Below are 15,871 nucleotides of genomic sequence, written 5' to 3'. Positions count from 1 at the left end.
ATATGTACAAATTATCACCCTATAATTGTTTGACAAATAAATAAATAAATAATAAAAGATGTTTCGCTTCACATCTAAGAAGTTCCTTTAGCCTCTCCAGCTGCAGCTGCAGCTTTCAGAGCTGAAGAAGCTTCTTGGATGATGTTCTCTCTGCGTCACTCCAAAAGCCAATACCAACCCAAAAAGAGAATCCAGACACACTGGTAAAAGGCAAAGGCAGTTTATATAATTCAAGGAAAACACAGGTAACAGAAAATGTCCTTACAAACAGGAAAAATGCTGGAACTTCAAATATATACATGAAGGGAACAGTCCATGAAGCAATACCAGATTCTTGCTGCCAAGACGAAGCTGTAGATAGCAAACAGACGCCTCCCACGAGTCTTCCAGACTGCGAGGCCACAAGCCAAGATCAGAGACGCTGAGAATCAAAACAGGTCACCGCAACTCCAATTGATAACACTCCACATGGCTTCAAGGCCTTGCCTGCCTTTTAAACCCTGCTGATGAGGACCACACCCAAACCCAGCTGTTTCTAATTCAATGGTGAAAATATTTCTTTAACTGCTCCTTTCGTTGCTCTGAACGTCTCTGTCTCATGTCAATGACAGCTTGTGCGTCATCACCTAATGACTCCAAGCTACTGGCTGGGGAGAGGGGCCCCCCCCGGGGCTCTTATGCTGTTCTCCTTCATCCCATTCCTGACTCTCCTCTCCCCCGTCTGACTGTTCAGCCCCTTCCTCTGCGCTGTCATCCTCCTCCGGGCATGGAGCCAGCAGAGACACAGCTGGTCCCTGAGCAGCCTCAGGCTGAATCACAACAGATGAAAAGTGAAATGTCTTTTAAAAAAAGTCAGAAAGTCCAGTTGCCTCTTGAAAAAGCACCTTTGGGACAACCATGACCTGGATGACTGAAAATCTCCATAGTCTGGCTATAGTAAAAGAATATTGCAAGTCTGATTGTACTTCTTCCTCCTCCTCCCATTGTTGTTGTTGTTGTTGTTGTTTCCTGATTGGTTATTTGAACCCAAGTGTTGTACCTCATGATTCTTGACAAATGTATCTTTTCTTTTATGCATATGCAAGAGGAAGTTGCCTCAACCACAGGGAACGTTTTGTAATTCCATAGTGCAAAGCAGACTCCCTTATATTTGTCTTTCGGTTTTTCTCTGTAATCAGCCAATTACTGATATGTATTTTCTTTTCTATTGTTCAATTATAAATACAGCCTATTTTCTTTGTATCAGGGCCTTGCCCACGGGATTTGACTAAACATGTCCATGTGTGCTTAACCTGGCTATGCAAACCCATAGTAAAATGTTTGGAGACTAAATTATTCTTGCGTCTTGCTTGCAAAGGCAAAATAGACTTAATTTTGAGAAGAGAGAGAAAACTTGTAAGCTGATTTACCTTCCCAATAATTGTTACAGAGATCCATCTCTACAAGCCTGACTGCAGCAAGAAAACACAAATCCTTCATGACTGTTATTATAAGAAAGAAACCAAGGGAGAATTTAAATTAGCCAACCTGTTGTTGATGCATCTGCATCCTTACTGTATTACAATCACAATTGCTTTTAGTTCATTAAACAATATGGCTATAAACTGAAAACTCACTTGATTGACTATTTATGACATCTGTTCTGGTTGTAGTCATTAAGCAAATGACCCATGCTCATTAAGCACAAGATAACCTGAACATGATTAGCAATTTCCTGCTGGATTTCCATTGACCTTTTTGGGGAGAAATTATCAATGAATGTTGCAAATGGTGATCACATGACTATGGGATGCTGCAACAATTGTACATTTTTGCCAGTTACAAAGCACCCAAATTGCTGTCACTGTGTGTGAAAACACTGCAATGGCTACTGCTTTGATCATAAATCTTTTTTTTAAATGCCATCGTAACTTTGAACAAAGTTTGAACAAGTAGTCAATATGCAGGCACTATTTGTGGTCTTTAACTGATTTAATATTGTTGGGTTTAACTACTCTACTACATGCTTGCACTGTCTTGTAAACACATCTCTATGGTCAGGTCGCAATTAACTGACTAGTGTGTCACCTTTTGATGACCAAAAGGGGCAGATACCCTGCAGGCTATATAAACCTCTGCAGAGTAGATGCTCCCCCCTTCTCTTCTACCTCTTCTACCTTCTTCTTCTGAACTCCTGTGTGATCCATTGTCCTTGGCTGAGGACACATGTGTAAGATGAAATCCAAAGCCATCCTCACACATGGGACCATCCAGAAGTTATTAATATGGACTGGAATATAAACTTATCTGCCTGCAATCTATCAATTGCATGAATCAACATAATTGTAAGTAAAGATTGTATTTTTCATCTTTATGAAGGAGTGGTCATTCATTGCTAACAAATGGGATTCTGAACCACGTGTAATTTCTTGCCATGCTAACTCCGCTGCAAATTAAGCCAGCTGAACCCTGCTAATACAAATAATATTAATAATAATCAAAATACCCAACAAATATCAGCCCTAATCCTAACTGACCTGAACTGGGTCTGTTTATATTCCTATATTTGGCTACAACTGGTCTAATTCAAGCTTCTATTTTAGGCTTTCTGATAGCCTTTACGTACATCTATTTACTATGTCAGGGTTTTTTTGTTCTACTCAAGACAACATAGTTGCCTAGTTTCCCGCAGAATAACCTCATGGAATGAGTTGAGTTACAAGATGCTGTGAAGAGTGTGAAACTAGCAATCAAACAAGTCAAAAGAATTGTGACCTTTGCTACATATTTGAAGAACAGTACTCCTGTACATCAAGGATGGGTCCTTTTCATTAAACTAGTTCTACCTGATATCTGATTTTTTAAATCAAAAATAGTTTCCACCTAAGAGAATATTGACAGTCTTCCAGTTCAACCAGTTCATTTTGATTTCAGAATTCCTTCACTAGCGCTGCCTTAACATTGGAAAGCTAACACCTAGAAATATTTTTCTCAACCTCCAATATTTTTCTGACATTGTGAAATAATGCAATTTCCCTGTGCTAAAGAACCAGTTGTCGAGATTACAATTTTTTTTCAGGCTGGAAAAGACATGTTTGTTCTTTAGAGCACTTTTTGTATCTTTTCTAAAAATGTTTCCTTCCAGGTGTACTTATTCCCTGTTCAAAGCGGTGATCACCTAGCTCTGTTTTGTTGCACATGATGTTCTCACCATTTATACGCATTGTAGAATTTGGAATTTGGAATCTATTTTTATGCAAAACCAGGAGCAAAGTCAGTAAATAGCATCTAACAATAGCTGGTGGCTGCTGATAGATTTTAAAATCTTTACCTAACTCAATAATAATAATAATAATAATAATAATAATAATAATAATAATAATAATAATAATAATAATAATAACAACAACAACAACAACAACAATAACAATAACAATAACAATAACAATAATAAGTCTGCGGAGAGGGGCGTCATACAAATCCAATAAATAAATAAGTAAATAAATAAGTAAATAAATAAATAAATAAGCATCTCAATCATTCAGATCATTTATTAAAAAAACAAAAACGAAATCTTCCCATCATTATTTATTTATTTTTATTTGTTTGTTTTGTCAAGTACATATTAGTGGTATACAAAGATATAATAATACAGTATTTATATACATGATACTAGTAAAAGAGAAACATTAGGACAGGGGACAGAAGGCACGCTGGTTGCACTTACAGCTATGTGCACCCCTTACTGACCTCTTAGGAATCGGGAGAGGTCAAGGTCCTTCTGGAGAGTAGCTGTGTTATTGGTGGTGTTGAAAAATTTGCATCGTCGGTGAAGAGAACACAGTTGTTGGTAATGTGATCACAAAGGTCATTTATATATAGTATGAAGAGTGTTGGTCCAAGTACGCTGCCTTGGGGTATGCCAGTCTTAACTGGAACAGGATTGGATATGGCACTCCCTATTTTGACAATTTGTTTATGCCAAGGGAGAAAACGTTATGACAAATACTTGAAAATTTATAGCAATAATTTTTTTTCAAAGACTGAAACAAATATTACTATCTTAGCTTGAGAATACAGGAGGGAGATTGCTCCCTTATTACTGAAAACTCTTATTAAGAATCCTCAAATGTAAGGATATGCAGCTTATCTAAAAATAAAAATCACCAAAGACATTCCCAACCTTGGCAGCTTTAAAATGTTTGATTTCAACTCTAGATTGAGAAATATAGTCTTAGTACAGTGCTTCTCAAATAGTGGGGCAAACCCCTCAGTGGGGGGGGGGGGCACAGAGCAATGTCAGGGGAGGTGTATGATCCCAGGAATGTGCTTTATTTTTTGCTGCAGGAAGTAGGGGGGGGGTGTTGCACTGAACAATAGCACAGAGAACAGAGCAGGAGATATGAAGTGTAGATAACAAACTCTTAAGTGACACCATTGGAAAATATTTAACAGGGATGAAAAGAAAGGAGGAGAGAGACGGAGATAATGAGACAAATGTAAGTCTCCCAAAAGCTAAGATGAGGAAATATGATGAAGCGTATGTAGCACTTGGCTATGCGCTCAATGCCATTAGGAGCTTTCTAATGGATTCCAACAGATTCCAGAAGGTTTCAAGATGATTTCACCTTCTAATGTTTTATTTTTGCTCAACCCTTCATTCTGTAATCCTTCTGACAAATAGTTATTCAATATCTTCTTAAAAACTTCCAGTGTTGGAGCATTCACAACTTCTGGAGGCAAGCTGCTCCACTGATTAACTGTTCCGTCAGGAAATTTCTCCTTAGTTCTAAGTTGCTTCTCTCCTTGATTAGTTTCCACCCATTGCTTCTTGTCCTACCCTCAGATGCTTTGGAGAATAGCCTGACTCCCTCTTCTTTGTGGCAACTCCTCAGATCTTGGAACACTGCTATCATGTCTCCCCTGGTCCTTTTCATTAAACTAGTTCCACCATTTTGTCAAAAATAGTTTCCACATAAATAATGTTTGTTTGTTTGTTTGTTTGTTTGTTTGTTTGTTTGTTTTTGTTTTTGTTTTTGTTTTTGTTTTTGTTTTTGTTTTTGTTTTTGTTTTTGTTTTTGTTTTTGTTTGTTTGTTTGTTTGTTTATTTATTTATTTATTTATTTATTTATTTATTTATTTATTTATTTATTTATTTATTTATTTATTTATTTATTTATTTATTTATTTATTTATTTATTTATTTATTTATTTATTTATTTATTTATTTATTTATTTATTTATTTATTTATTTATTTATTTATTTATTTATTTATTGGATTTGTATGCCGCCCCTCTCTGAGGACTCAGGGCAGCTCATAATATGTCAAAAACAACATGCCATATACAAATCTAAAAATCCAATTAATATACTAAAAAACTTTTTAAAACTCTAATAAGATTTAAAATCATTCATTTCTATTCACACAGCAAAACATACTACACTCGTCGTCCAGGGGGCTAGGGTCTAATGGCCCCAAGTCTGGTGGCATAAATAGGTCTTTAAACTTTTACAGAAGGCGAGGAGGGTGGGGCCAGTACGAATCTCTGAGGGGAACTGATTCCAGAGGACTGGGGCCCCCACAGAGAAGGCTATTCCCCTAGGTCCCACCAAATGACATTGTCTAGTTGACGAGACTTGGAGAAGGCCGACTGTGTGGGAAATTACCGGTCATTGGGACTCCTGCGGCAGAAGGCAGTCCTGGTAATATTAGAATTGGAAGAGACCTTGTAGGTCAGGCAGCCCAAACCCCTGCCCAAGCAGGAGACCCTACACCACTTTGAACAAATGGCAGTCCAATCTCCCCTTGAAAGTCCCAAGTGTTGGAGCGCTCACAACCTCTGCAGGCAAACTGTTCCTTTCACCGGCAGAAACTTTCTCCTTATTTCCAGGTTGAATCTCCCCTTGGTCAAATTCCATCCTTTATTCCTCATCTGGCCCTCTGGTGTTTTGGAAAACAGCCTGATCCCCTCCTCTCAGTGGCAGCCCCTCAAGTATTGGAACACTGCTATCATGTCTCCCCTGGTCCTTCCCCTTGCTAGTCTAGCCACACCCATTTCCTGCAACCTCTCTTGGTATGTTTACACATTTTGTGTAAATATGTTTATTCTCTCTTTGTATTGTGGCAAGTATGGTTTTATGATACGTGTGATTTCAGTGATGTTTTTTATTGGCTTTTTACTTATATTGTATTTATACCTGTTGTTAGCCGTTCAGAGTCTGTTTGGCGTGAGCAGCATATAAATGCAATCAATCAATCAATCAATCAATATGTTTACACAGTCTGTGTAAATATACCCATATTAACACAGTCTTCCAGTATAACCATTTCATTTTCATTTCAGAATTCCTTCACCAGCACTGCCTTAACATTGGGAAGCAAATGCCTAGAAATATTTTTCTCAACTTCTGGAATTATAATAATGATAATGATAATGATAATGATAATGATAATGATAATGATAATGATAATGATAATGATAATGATAATGATAATGATAATGATAATGATAATGATAATGATAATGATAGCGATAGCGATAGCGATAGCGATAGCGATAGCGATAGCGATAGCGATAGCGATAGCGATAGCGATAGCGATAGCGATACTACTACTACTACTAATAATAATAATAATAATAATAATAATAATAATAATAATAATTTATTAGACTTGTATGCTGTCCCTCTCCGAAGACTCAGAGCGGCTCACAACAAAATACAAACCACAAATCTAATATTAAAAACAATTATAAAAACCCATTATAAAATAGTCATACCATCCAATTAAACCATACATAAAATGAAACAGCTAAGGGTCAGTTATGTCCCCCAAGCCTGGCGGCATAGTTGGGTTTTCAGTAGTTTGCGAATTTTTATGATATTGTGAAATAATGCCATTTCCCTGTGCTAAAGTTGTCGAGATTACATTTTGGGGGGGCTGGAAAAGACATGCTTGCTCTTTAGGGCACTTTTTGTATCTTTTCCAAAAATATTTGCTTCCAGATGTACTTATTCCCTGTTCAAAACGGGGATCACCTAGCTCTGTTTTGTTGCACAGGATGGGCTCACCATTTTTTACCCATTGTAGAATTTGGAATTTGGAAGCTTTTTTTTTATGCAAAACCAGGAGCAAAGTCAGTGAACAGCACCTAACAATAGTTGGTGGCTGCTGATAGGTTTTAAAATCTTTACCTAACTCAATAATAAGCATCTCAATCATTCAAATCATTTGTTAAAAACAACAACAACAACAACAACAACAACAACAATAACAACAATGAAATCTTCTCATATTATGCCAAGGGAGAAAAGGATATGAACATTTGATTTTTCTTCTCTCCAATTCTCTTTTATATGGATTACTTCTACTTTTTTGTTTCTTTAGTATAATTCATCTATTTTTAGTGGTCATTCAACTAGTAATCTGGTCTTTAAGATGTTCTTTGTCATGATTTTAGGGAATGATAGTAGGGAATACAAGCATAGCGTACGTAAAGTTCTTTGACATTTTGTGTCATGTCTTATGAATGTCTAATGCTTGTTTAAAACAGCCGCCCACCTTACACCAAACTCTGGATGGCTTACAGTAAAACAGTATCATTATACAATTAATATAGACATATAACTATTAAAACAACAAATAGTAAAAATCTTGTTTTTTCATTTAAATTAATATTTTACTGTACTTGGGTTTGCACAATAATTATTCAAACATTTCAGATTTCTTTTCCAGTAAGTGTTACCCTGTAATTAAGGACGGTTGGCACACGCTGGCAGAACAGAAAGCATAACTTTTTACCCCTTTAATGTTTGGTCATTCACTCATCCTACAGCACAGGACTAGTCTCTCAACTGCAAGAAGCAGGCAGAAAATACATTAATGCTGCTGCAGAACCTGCATTAGAAACATAAAAGACTGACGGCAGAAAAAGACCTCATGGTCCATCTAGTCTGCCCTTATACTATTTCCTGTGTTTTATCTTACAATGGATATATGTTTATCCCAGGCATGTTTAAATTCAGTTACTGTAGATTTACCAACCACGTCTGCTGGAAGTTTGTTCCAAGGATCTACTACTCTTTCAGTAAAATAATATTTTCCCATGTTGCTTTTGATCTTTCCCCCAACTAACTTCAGATTGTGTCCCCTTGTTCTTGTGTTCACTTTCCTATAAAAAACACTTCCCTCCTGGACCTTATTTAACACTTTGACATATTTAAATGTTTCGATCATGTCCCCCCTTTTCCTTCTGTCCTCCAGACTATACAGATTGAGTTCATAAAGTCTTTCCTGATACGTTTTATGCTTAAGACCTTCCACCATTCTTGTAGCCCGTCTTTGGACCCATTCAATTTTGTCAATACAGTGGTACCTCGAGATACGAGTTTAATTCGTTCCGGACCTGGGCTCTTAAGTCGAGCAGCTCTTATCTCGAACGACTTTTCCCCATAGGAATTAATGTAAATAATTTTAATTGGTTCCAGCCCTCAAAAAACTCACAAAGTTAGTCTAAATTATGCAGAAAGACATGTTTTTAATGAAGAAATGTACATGTACATATAAATGAATAATGAAGTTTCTTTCACTTAACTTGTAAACTTTCTTAAACTTTTAAATTTACATATGTTCAACTTCTCTGGCACCCAATCCTGTAGGACAGAGGTCCCCAACCCTTTTTGCACCAGGGACCGGCTTTAAGCGATCAAGAGAGGAATGGGTGAATGAATGGATGGAGGGTGGGAAGGAAGGAAGGAAAGAGGGAAGGGACAGGAACAGAGGAAGGAAGCAAGGAAACTTATGAAAGGGGAGAGTAAGAGAAGAATGAGTGAAGGGAAGGAGGGAGGGAAGAAGGTGGGAAGGAGAAAGAAAAGAAGAAATAGAGGAAGGGAAGGTAAAAGAGAGAAAGAAAAAGAGCAAGAAAGAAAGCTGCAAGCACCCCCCCCGAGCCCCCCAGGCCGGCTGCAACCTTTTAAAACACGCGCGCCGCTTCGCAGCTGTCTCCTGAAGCCGAACGCGGAAGTTAGCGTTTGGCTTCAGGAGACAGCTCCTTGGCGCTTGTATCTCGAATTTGGGCTTGTAAGTAGAACAAAAATATCTCTCCCCTCCCAGCTCTTATCTCGAGTTGCTCTTAAGTAGAGCAGCTCTTATGTCGGGGTTCCACTGTATCTTTTTGTAGGTGAGGTCTCCAGAACTGAACACAGTATTCCAAATGTGGTCTCACCAGCACTCTATATAGCAGGATCATAATCTCCCTCTTCCTGCTTGTTATACCTCTAGCTATGCAGCCAAGCATCCTACTTGCTTTCCCTACCGCCTGATTGCACTGTTCACCCATTTTGAGACTGTCAGAAATCACTACCCCTAAATCCTTCTCTTCTGAAGTTTTTGTTAACACAGAACTGCCAATACAATACTCAGATTGAGGATTCCTTTTCCCCAAGTGCATTATTTTACATTTGGAAACATTAAACTGCAGTTTCCATTGCTTTGACCATTTATCTAGTAAAGCTAAACCATTTACCATATTACAGACGCTTCCAGGAATATCAACCCTATTGCACACTTTAGAGTCATCGGCAAATAGGCAAACCTTCCCTACCAAACCTTCCCCTATGTCAGTCACAAACATATTAAAAAGAATAGGACCCAAAACAGACCCTTGTGGCACACCGCTTGTAACCTGTCTCTGCTCAGAATACTCAGCATTATAAAATAATAATAATAATAATAATAATAATAATTTTTATTTATTTATTTATTTATTTATTTATTTATTTATTTATTTATTTATTTATTTATTTATTTATTTATTTATTTATTTATTTATTTATTTATTTATTTATTAGATTTGTATGCCGCCCCTCTCCGAAGACTTGGGACGGCTCACAACAATAATAAAAACAATATTACAGTGGAACAAATCTAATATTAAAAGAGAAAAAGACATAAAACCCTATCATTTAAAACCAAACAACACATACATACCAAACATAAAGTATAAAAGCCTAGGGGAGTCTCAGTTCCCCCATGCCTGGGGATATAGGTGGGTCTTGAGTAGCTTACAAAAGACAAGGAGGGTGGGGGCAGTTCTAATCTCCGGGGGGAATTGGTTCCAGAGGGCCGGGGCCACCACAGAGAAGGCTCTTCACCTGGGGCCCGCCAAATGACATTGTTTAGTCGATGGGACCCGGAGACGGCCAACTCTGTGGGACCTTATCGGTCGCTGGGATTCGTGCGGTAGCAGCGGTTCCGGAGGTACTCTGGTCCAGTGCCATGTAGGGCTTTAAAGGTCATAACCAACACTTTGAATTGTGACCAGAAACTGATCGGCAGCCAATGCAGGCCATGGAGTGTTGCAGAAACGTGGGTGAATCTAGGAAGCCCCACGATGGCTCTCGCGGCCGTATTCTGCACGATCTGAAGTTTCCGAACACTGACAACTCTACTTAGTTTCAAAGCCTAGATAAATGTGACAAGGTTTAGCAGCTGTTTAGACCAACCTAAAAGAAATAACCAAATTCTCTTCTAAAGTCAAGAAAAAGCCACCCACATTCCATATCTTATGAACTCTTGTCTTCTCAAATCTTCTAAATGCTACCCCAACTTTAAATATGTAGAAGGTAGAAGCTCACATGATAAAAGCATTCCCCCCACACACATATAACACAGAGAAGGACAAAAACCACACATTTCAGTTATCTTTTATAAAACCTAAACACTAGCAAGATTCTTAAATACATCTTTCTTTTTTGAGGTTACCTTTCAGTAGAAGAATTCAGCTTAGAAGACAGAATGCATTACATTTCCTGGCTAACATAACTGTTGGCTGGAGCCAATCAAATTTAAGCATTCCACACCCAGTTCTCTTAAAGGAGCCTACGGAAACAAGCTTGGTGAGATCATAGCTACTAGTTATTGTGTAATCAGTAACTTGCTATATATAACAACACCGGTGGGTGCATGCGGGAGGGGTAATCTTTGTAATACTGTGAATGGATAGTAGGAAAGCAAGGGGACCATGCTTTGTTCAAAGATCAAAAGCATACTCAGTGATATATTTTTTATTTATTTGTTTGTTTGTTTGTTTGCTTGCTTGCTTGCTTGCTTGCTTGTTTGTTTATTTAGTCCAATACACAATACACATTGAAGAGAATAGATATGCAGTAATATAACTAAAGAAACAAATAGAAGAAAAGATATAAAAGTATAGGTGAACAAATTTGAAAGGAAGAAAAGATGAATGAGATAAGGAGAGACAATTGGACAGGGGACGGAAGGCACACTGGTGCACTTATGCACGCCCCTAACTGACCTCTAAGGAACCTGAAGAGGTCAATCATGGATAGTCTAAGGGGAAAATGTTGGGGGTTAGGGGTTGACACTACTGAGTCAGGTAATGAGTTCCATGCTTCGACAACTCGGTTGCTGAAGTCATATTTTTTACAGTCAAGTTTGGAGCGGTTAATATTAAGTTTGAATCTGTTGCGTGCTCTTGTGTTGTTGCGATTGAAGCTGAAGTAGTCATTGACAGGTAGAACGTTGCAGCATATCTAAGGCTTAACTGGAACATGAGCTTTAGGGTTGAAGATAGGTCATTGATTTCGCAGACTAGCAGCTGCAAGTTATAATTTTAACTGTTAGCCAGCAGAAAACATAGTCGCCTGGAAGCTAGGAAAATCTGATAGTCTTATCAAGCCAGACATGATATCCTAGTGTTTCTCAACCTTGGCAACTTTAAAATGTGTGGACTTTGACTCCCAGAATATTGCAGCCAGCAAGCTTAGCAGGAACCTGCTGAGGTTGAGAAATACTGTGGTAGCCCATCAGAGATGGGGCTTCTACTAGAAGGACGTGAAATGCTGGACTCTGTCTACAGCAGTGTTTCCCAACCTTGGCAACTTGAAGATATTTGGACTTCAACTCCCAGAATTCCCCAGCCAGAAAATGCTGGCTGGGAAATTCTGGGAGTTGAAGTCCAGATATCTTCAAGTTGCCAAGGTTGGGAAACACTCGTCTACAGAACCCTAAAGAGCTTAAGGCAAGGCAAGTTGCCTTAAAATGAATAAATGTCGGGGTACCTACATTTGCAGTGGGCTGGAAATGAGAGGAAGACAGGGCCATCTGCTCTGGACAGAAAGAGGGAGTTGCCTATATTGGCAATAGGCAGTGAAGGGCTACCAAAAGTTTTACTACCACACGGTGGGCGTGGCTTATGCAGGATGCCCTGCATTTTCTTTCAACATCTTTCTGTGCAAATTGGGTGCTCTGGGGTGGAGCTCCATTTTTGCTACCCCCACTGCATTCTCCCCCCCCCCTCCGGTCTGGGCAGCAGCCCACCCCTGGCAATAAGCCAAGTAGAATGTATGAGTCCCAGCGACCGATTAGGCCTTCTCCGGGTCCCATCAACTAAACAATGTCGGTTGGCGGGCCCCAAGGGAAGAGCCTTCTCTGTGGCGGCCCCGACTCTCTGGAACCAGCTCCCCCCAGAGATTAGAACTGCCCCCACCCTCCTTGCCTGTCGCAAACTCCTTAAAACCCACCTTTGTCGTCAGGCATGGGGGAACTGAGATATCTCCCCCAGGCCTATATAATTTATGTATGGTATGTTTGTAAGTATGTCTGCTTAAAAATGGGATTTTTTAACTGTTTTAAATTTTAAATTGTAAATTATTAGATTTGTCAGGAACTGTTTTTATTGTGTTGTGAGCCGCCCCGAGTCTACGGAGAGGGGCGGCATACAAATCTAATTAATAATAATAATAATAATAATAATAATAATAATAATAATAATAATAATAATGAGCCTGTGCTAAGGCTAAAGTTAGCTAAGGCTAATTTATGGGTCAGTCTTTTATAGATGCCTGGTTTGAGCACTTATGATGAGATGTAGCTACAGAGGCCAAACCCATTTGTTTGTACCAAAAATCCATTAAGGACAAACATCAGGTAGTTCTTTTATTGTCCTCTGTCCCCCTTTGATTGTACAAAGTAAGGAAGAATAATCACGCACTTACCTTTTTTATGCTCCTTTTCTCCGTTTCCCTTTAGCATGTCCAGACCATGTGAGCATTAAGAAATCAACCACGATCCTTAATGACTGCTATCTAGTTGGGAAATGGCATTATTTCACAATGTCAGAGGTTTGGAGGCTAGAAATGTCAGAAGATTTACAGGTTCTCACACTGTCAGTGTCAAGCGGGTGCAGAAATTGGGGATAAATCAATGGCGTGCCACATTATCTATAGAAGGCGTTATATTTATGGGAACTTGGGAGGGGGGAATTCATGAAAGAGCAGATGCAGCCACAAGGCTTTCTTTCAAGTGGTTCAAGGACATCTTAGGCCCACCCACCTGGGTGGAAGTGGAAGGAGGAGTTGGCACACTGCCATGCTACCATGCTGGCACAACTTGAATGGGCAATGTGACAAGTTTGTGGGTGGGGGGCAAGGCATGTGAACTTGTATTTGTGAAGTTGTATTTGTATTTGCCTGTATCCTAAGATTTTTATTAATATTGTTTTTTCATTGCTTATTTGACCCCTATGACAATCATTAAGTGTTGTATCTCATGATTCTTGACAAATGTATCTTTTTCTTTTGTCTACACTCAGAGCATATGCACCAAGACAAATTCCTTGTGTGTCCAATCACACTTGGCTAATAAAGAATTCTATTCTATTCTATTCTCAACTGGGTGGGAAGCTTAGATTCGGGTTCCCCTGTGGAGGTGCCAGGAAGTATCTGGAATTAAATTGGAATTTTAACCAATGCCTTGACTTGGACTTTGATTTAAGTTTGGATGTTACCTGGAACCCTGACAATTAACCCAAATACCAAAGAAAAAAATCTCCTCCAGCTACGCTGGGAGCTGGTCGGAGTCCTGAGCTCCAATCTCCAACCTGGCACCAGTCGGTGTGAAGACTCAGGGAAAAGAAGGTAAAAAAATTATGGAAGAGAAGGGGCAAGCTGCTGGAGAGCCAGCAGAGGGTGTCTTAGCTGTGGGATTCCAGACCCTCTACGATCCACCCCAGGAATTTGCAGTTGCCAGAGAAGCCAAACAGGGTGAGTTTCAGATGGGAGCTCAGCCCAAGGAGCCAGCTCCTAAACCCCCCCCCCGCCTCGCGGCTAGAGCAGACCTCCCAAGGTGCAGGAGGAGGTGTTAGTCCTCCCCCCCCTGCAGGAGGGAGGCCCTTTGGGCACTGAACTTCTCTCAGCTCAAGAATGGAGACGGTAGAAAATTATGCCTCCAAGTTGCTCTGAAAGCGAAATATTCCAGTCATGCAGTCATTCATTGATGGATCTTCCTAACCAGTTTGAAAGCTTAAACATGAGTTGGACAAGTCCCGAGTCACAGCCCGAGCCTGCTAAATGGAATTTGGCCCGGCCAAATCACGAGGAAACACCTGTTCTTTCCACACAGCAGCAAGTGGAATCCTGCTTAGCCTCTCCACTGTGGTAAAGCCTATTGGACAACCCAATATCCTCCTCCAAAGCCAGCTTTGCGAGCTGCCCCAAATCTTCGGAGAGGGAGGGCATACAAATCTAATAAATTGAATTGAATTGAATTATCAGCCCAGCCTAGGGCAACCCCAACAAGGGCAGCTGGGATGGGAGAGAAGCCCCAGCAGCAGCCCACACACCCCTCGGGCTTGGGAGCAACGTCACCGCTGCAAGTTCTACCAGGATGGGCTTTCTTCCCTGGAGTGGGATGGGCACAGAGTTAAAACCCTACTCCAAAGCCAGTTCATGAGCCTGACCTAGGGAGACCCCAGCATTGACAGTTGGGATGGGGGTATCTCCAACAGCACACAAACACACACACACCAGGCCTGGGAACAACACCATCATGGCAAGCCGCACCAGGATGGGCTTTCTTTCCTGGAGTAGGATGGGCGCAGAGCCAGTGGATCTCAGGATGCCCCCTGCAGACCAACATTGCACCATGGATGGGGCTGTCCCCGCTAACCCCTGTGATGTCAGCCCCTCCGTAAGCAGCAGGGTCCCTTTTTTATTTATTAGATTTGTATGCCACCCCTCTCCGAAGACTCGGAGTGCCTGCAGATGGGGCCACATGGAGCCTAGGCCAACAGAGGCAGCAGAGAGTGGGGTCAAGTTGAAGGGGCCCCCGCAACAGGTTGTCACACCACTAACCACACCCGAGCCAGCCGCCACCCTCAAGCCGTGGAGGATGCACCCTCAGTTCACATACCAAAAGGGTATGTATGCATGTTATAACACAAGCACATGTGCCCACACCCATTCCCTCCCCCATGCATGTGCATCCCCCACTGCTCCTGCCCATGCACACAATAACCCCCCCCCCCATCCCCAAGCATGCACACAGGCCTCACTGAAGCCTGGGATGGTGAAAAAAATAGCCAAATGGGCAAACCGGATGTTCAGAAAAACAGACTTTCAGTTTGCCCGTTATGCTGTTTTTTGCACTCTGGAGCCTTCAGGGAAGCTTCCTGAAGCCCCAGAGTGCAAAAACACCAGTACAATGGGCAAACCGGAAGTTCATTTTTCCGAACTTTCAGTTTGTCCGTTGGGCTGTTTTTCACACTGCAGGGCTTCAGAAAGCTTCCCTGAATCTTTTAGAGTGCAAAAAATAACACAACAGGGAAAACAGAAGTCCATTTTTCTGAACATCCGGTATGCCCGTTGGGTGATTTTTTGCACTCTGAGTCTGGAGGGAGAAACGGCCTTTCCCAAGGCCGAAAATAAGCTGGCTAGCATGTGAATGCGTGCTAGAGCTGACATAGGGCAACACCTGGCATGCCCTTTGATATGGCTATGCATGCCACCTGTGGCACGTATGCAGTGGTGGGCCCCAGCCTAAATGGTTGGGGACATGGTTGAGACCACACTTGGAGTACTGTGTACAGTTCT

The 15,871-nt window shown here is 40.6% G+C and overlaps 1 protein-coding gene across 2 annotated transcripts in view; it reads right to left on the bottom strand.

Moving 5' to 3' along the window:
- LOC139164122 (vitamin D3 hydroxylase-associated protein-like) overlaps positions 1 to 10,821 on the bottom strand; it is a 44,653-nt gene extending 33,832 nt beyond the window's left edge. The window contains exon 1 of one of the 2 annotated variants that reach the window (XM_070745814.1): positions 10,743 to 10,821. The gene's annotated coding sequence lies outside the window, so the exon portion shown is untranslated. The remainder of the gene's footprint in view (positions 1 to 10,742) is intronic. The other variant, XM_070745815.1, reaches the window with a different exon arrangement.
- Positions 10,822 to 15,871: the final 5,050 nt, after the last annotated feature.

Source organism: Erythrolamprus reginae, chromosome 3 (genome assembly GCF_031021105.1).
Source record: "Erythrolamprus reginae isolate rEryReg1 chromosome 3, rEryReg1.hap1, whole genome shotgun sequence".
Taxonomy (NCBI): Eukaryota; Metazoa; Chordata; class Lepidosauria; order Squamata; family Dipsadidae; genus Erythrolamprus; species Erythrolamprus reginae.
Note: the sequence above shows the minus strand (reverse complement) of the source record. Positions and strands in the feature narration are given on the sequence as shown.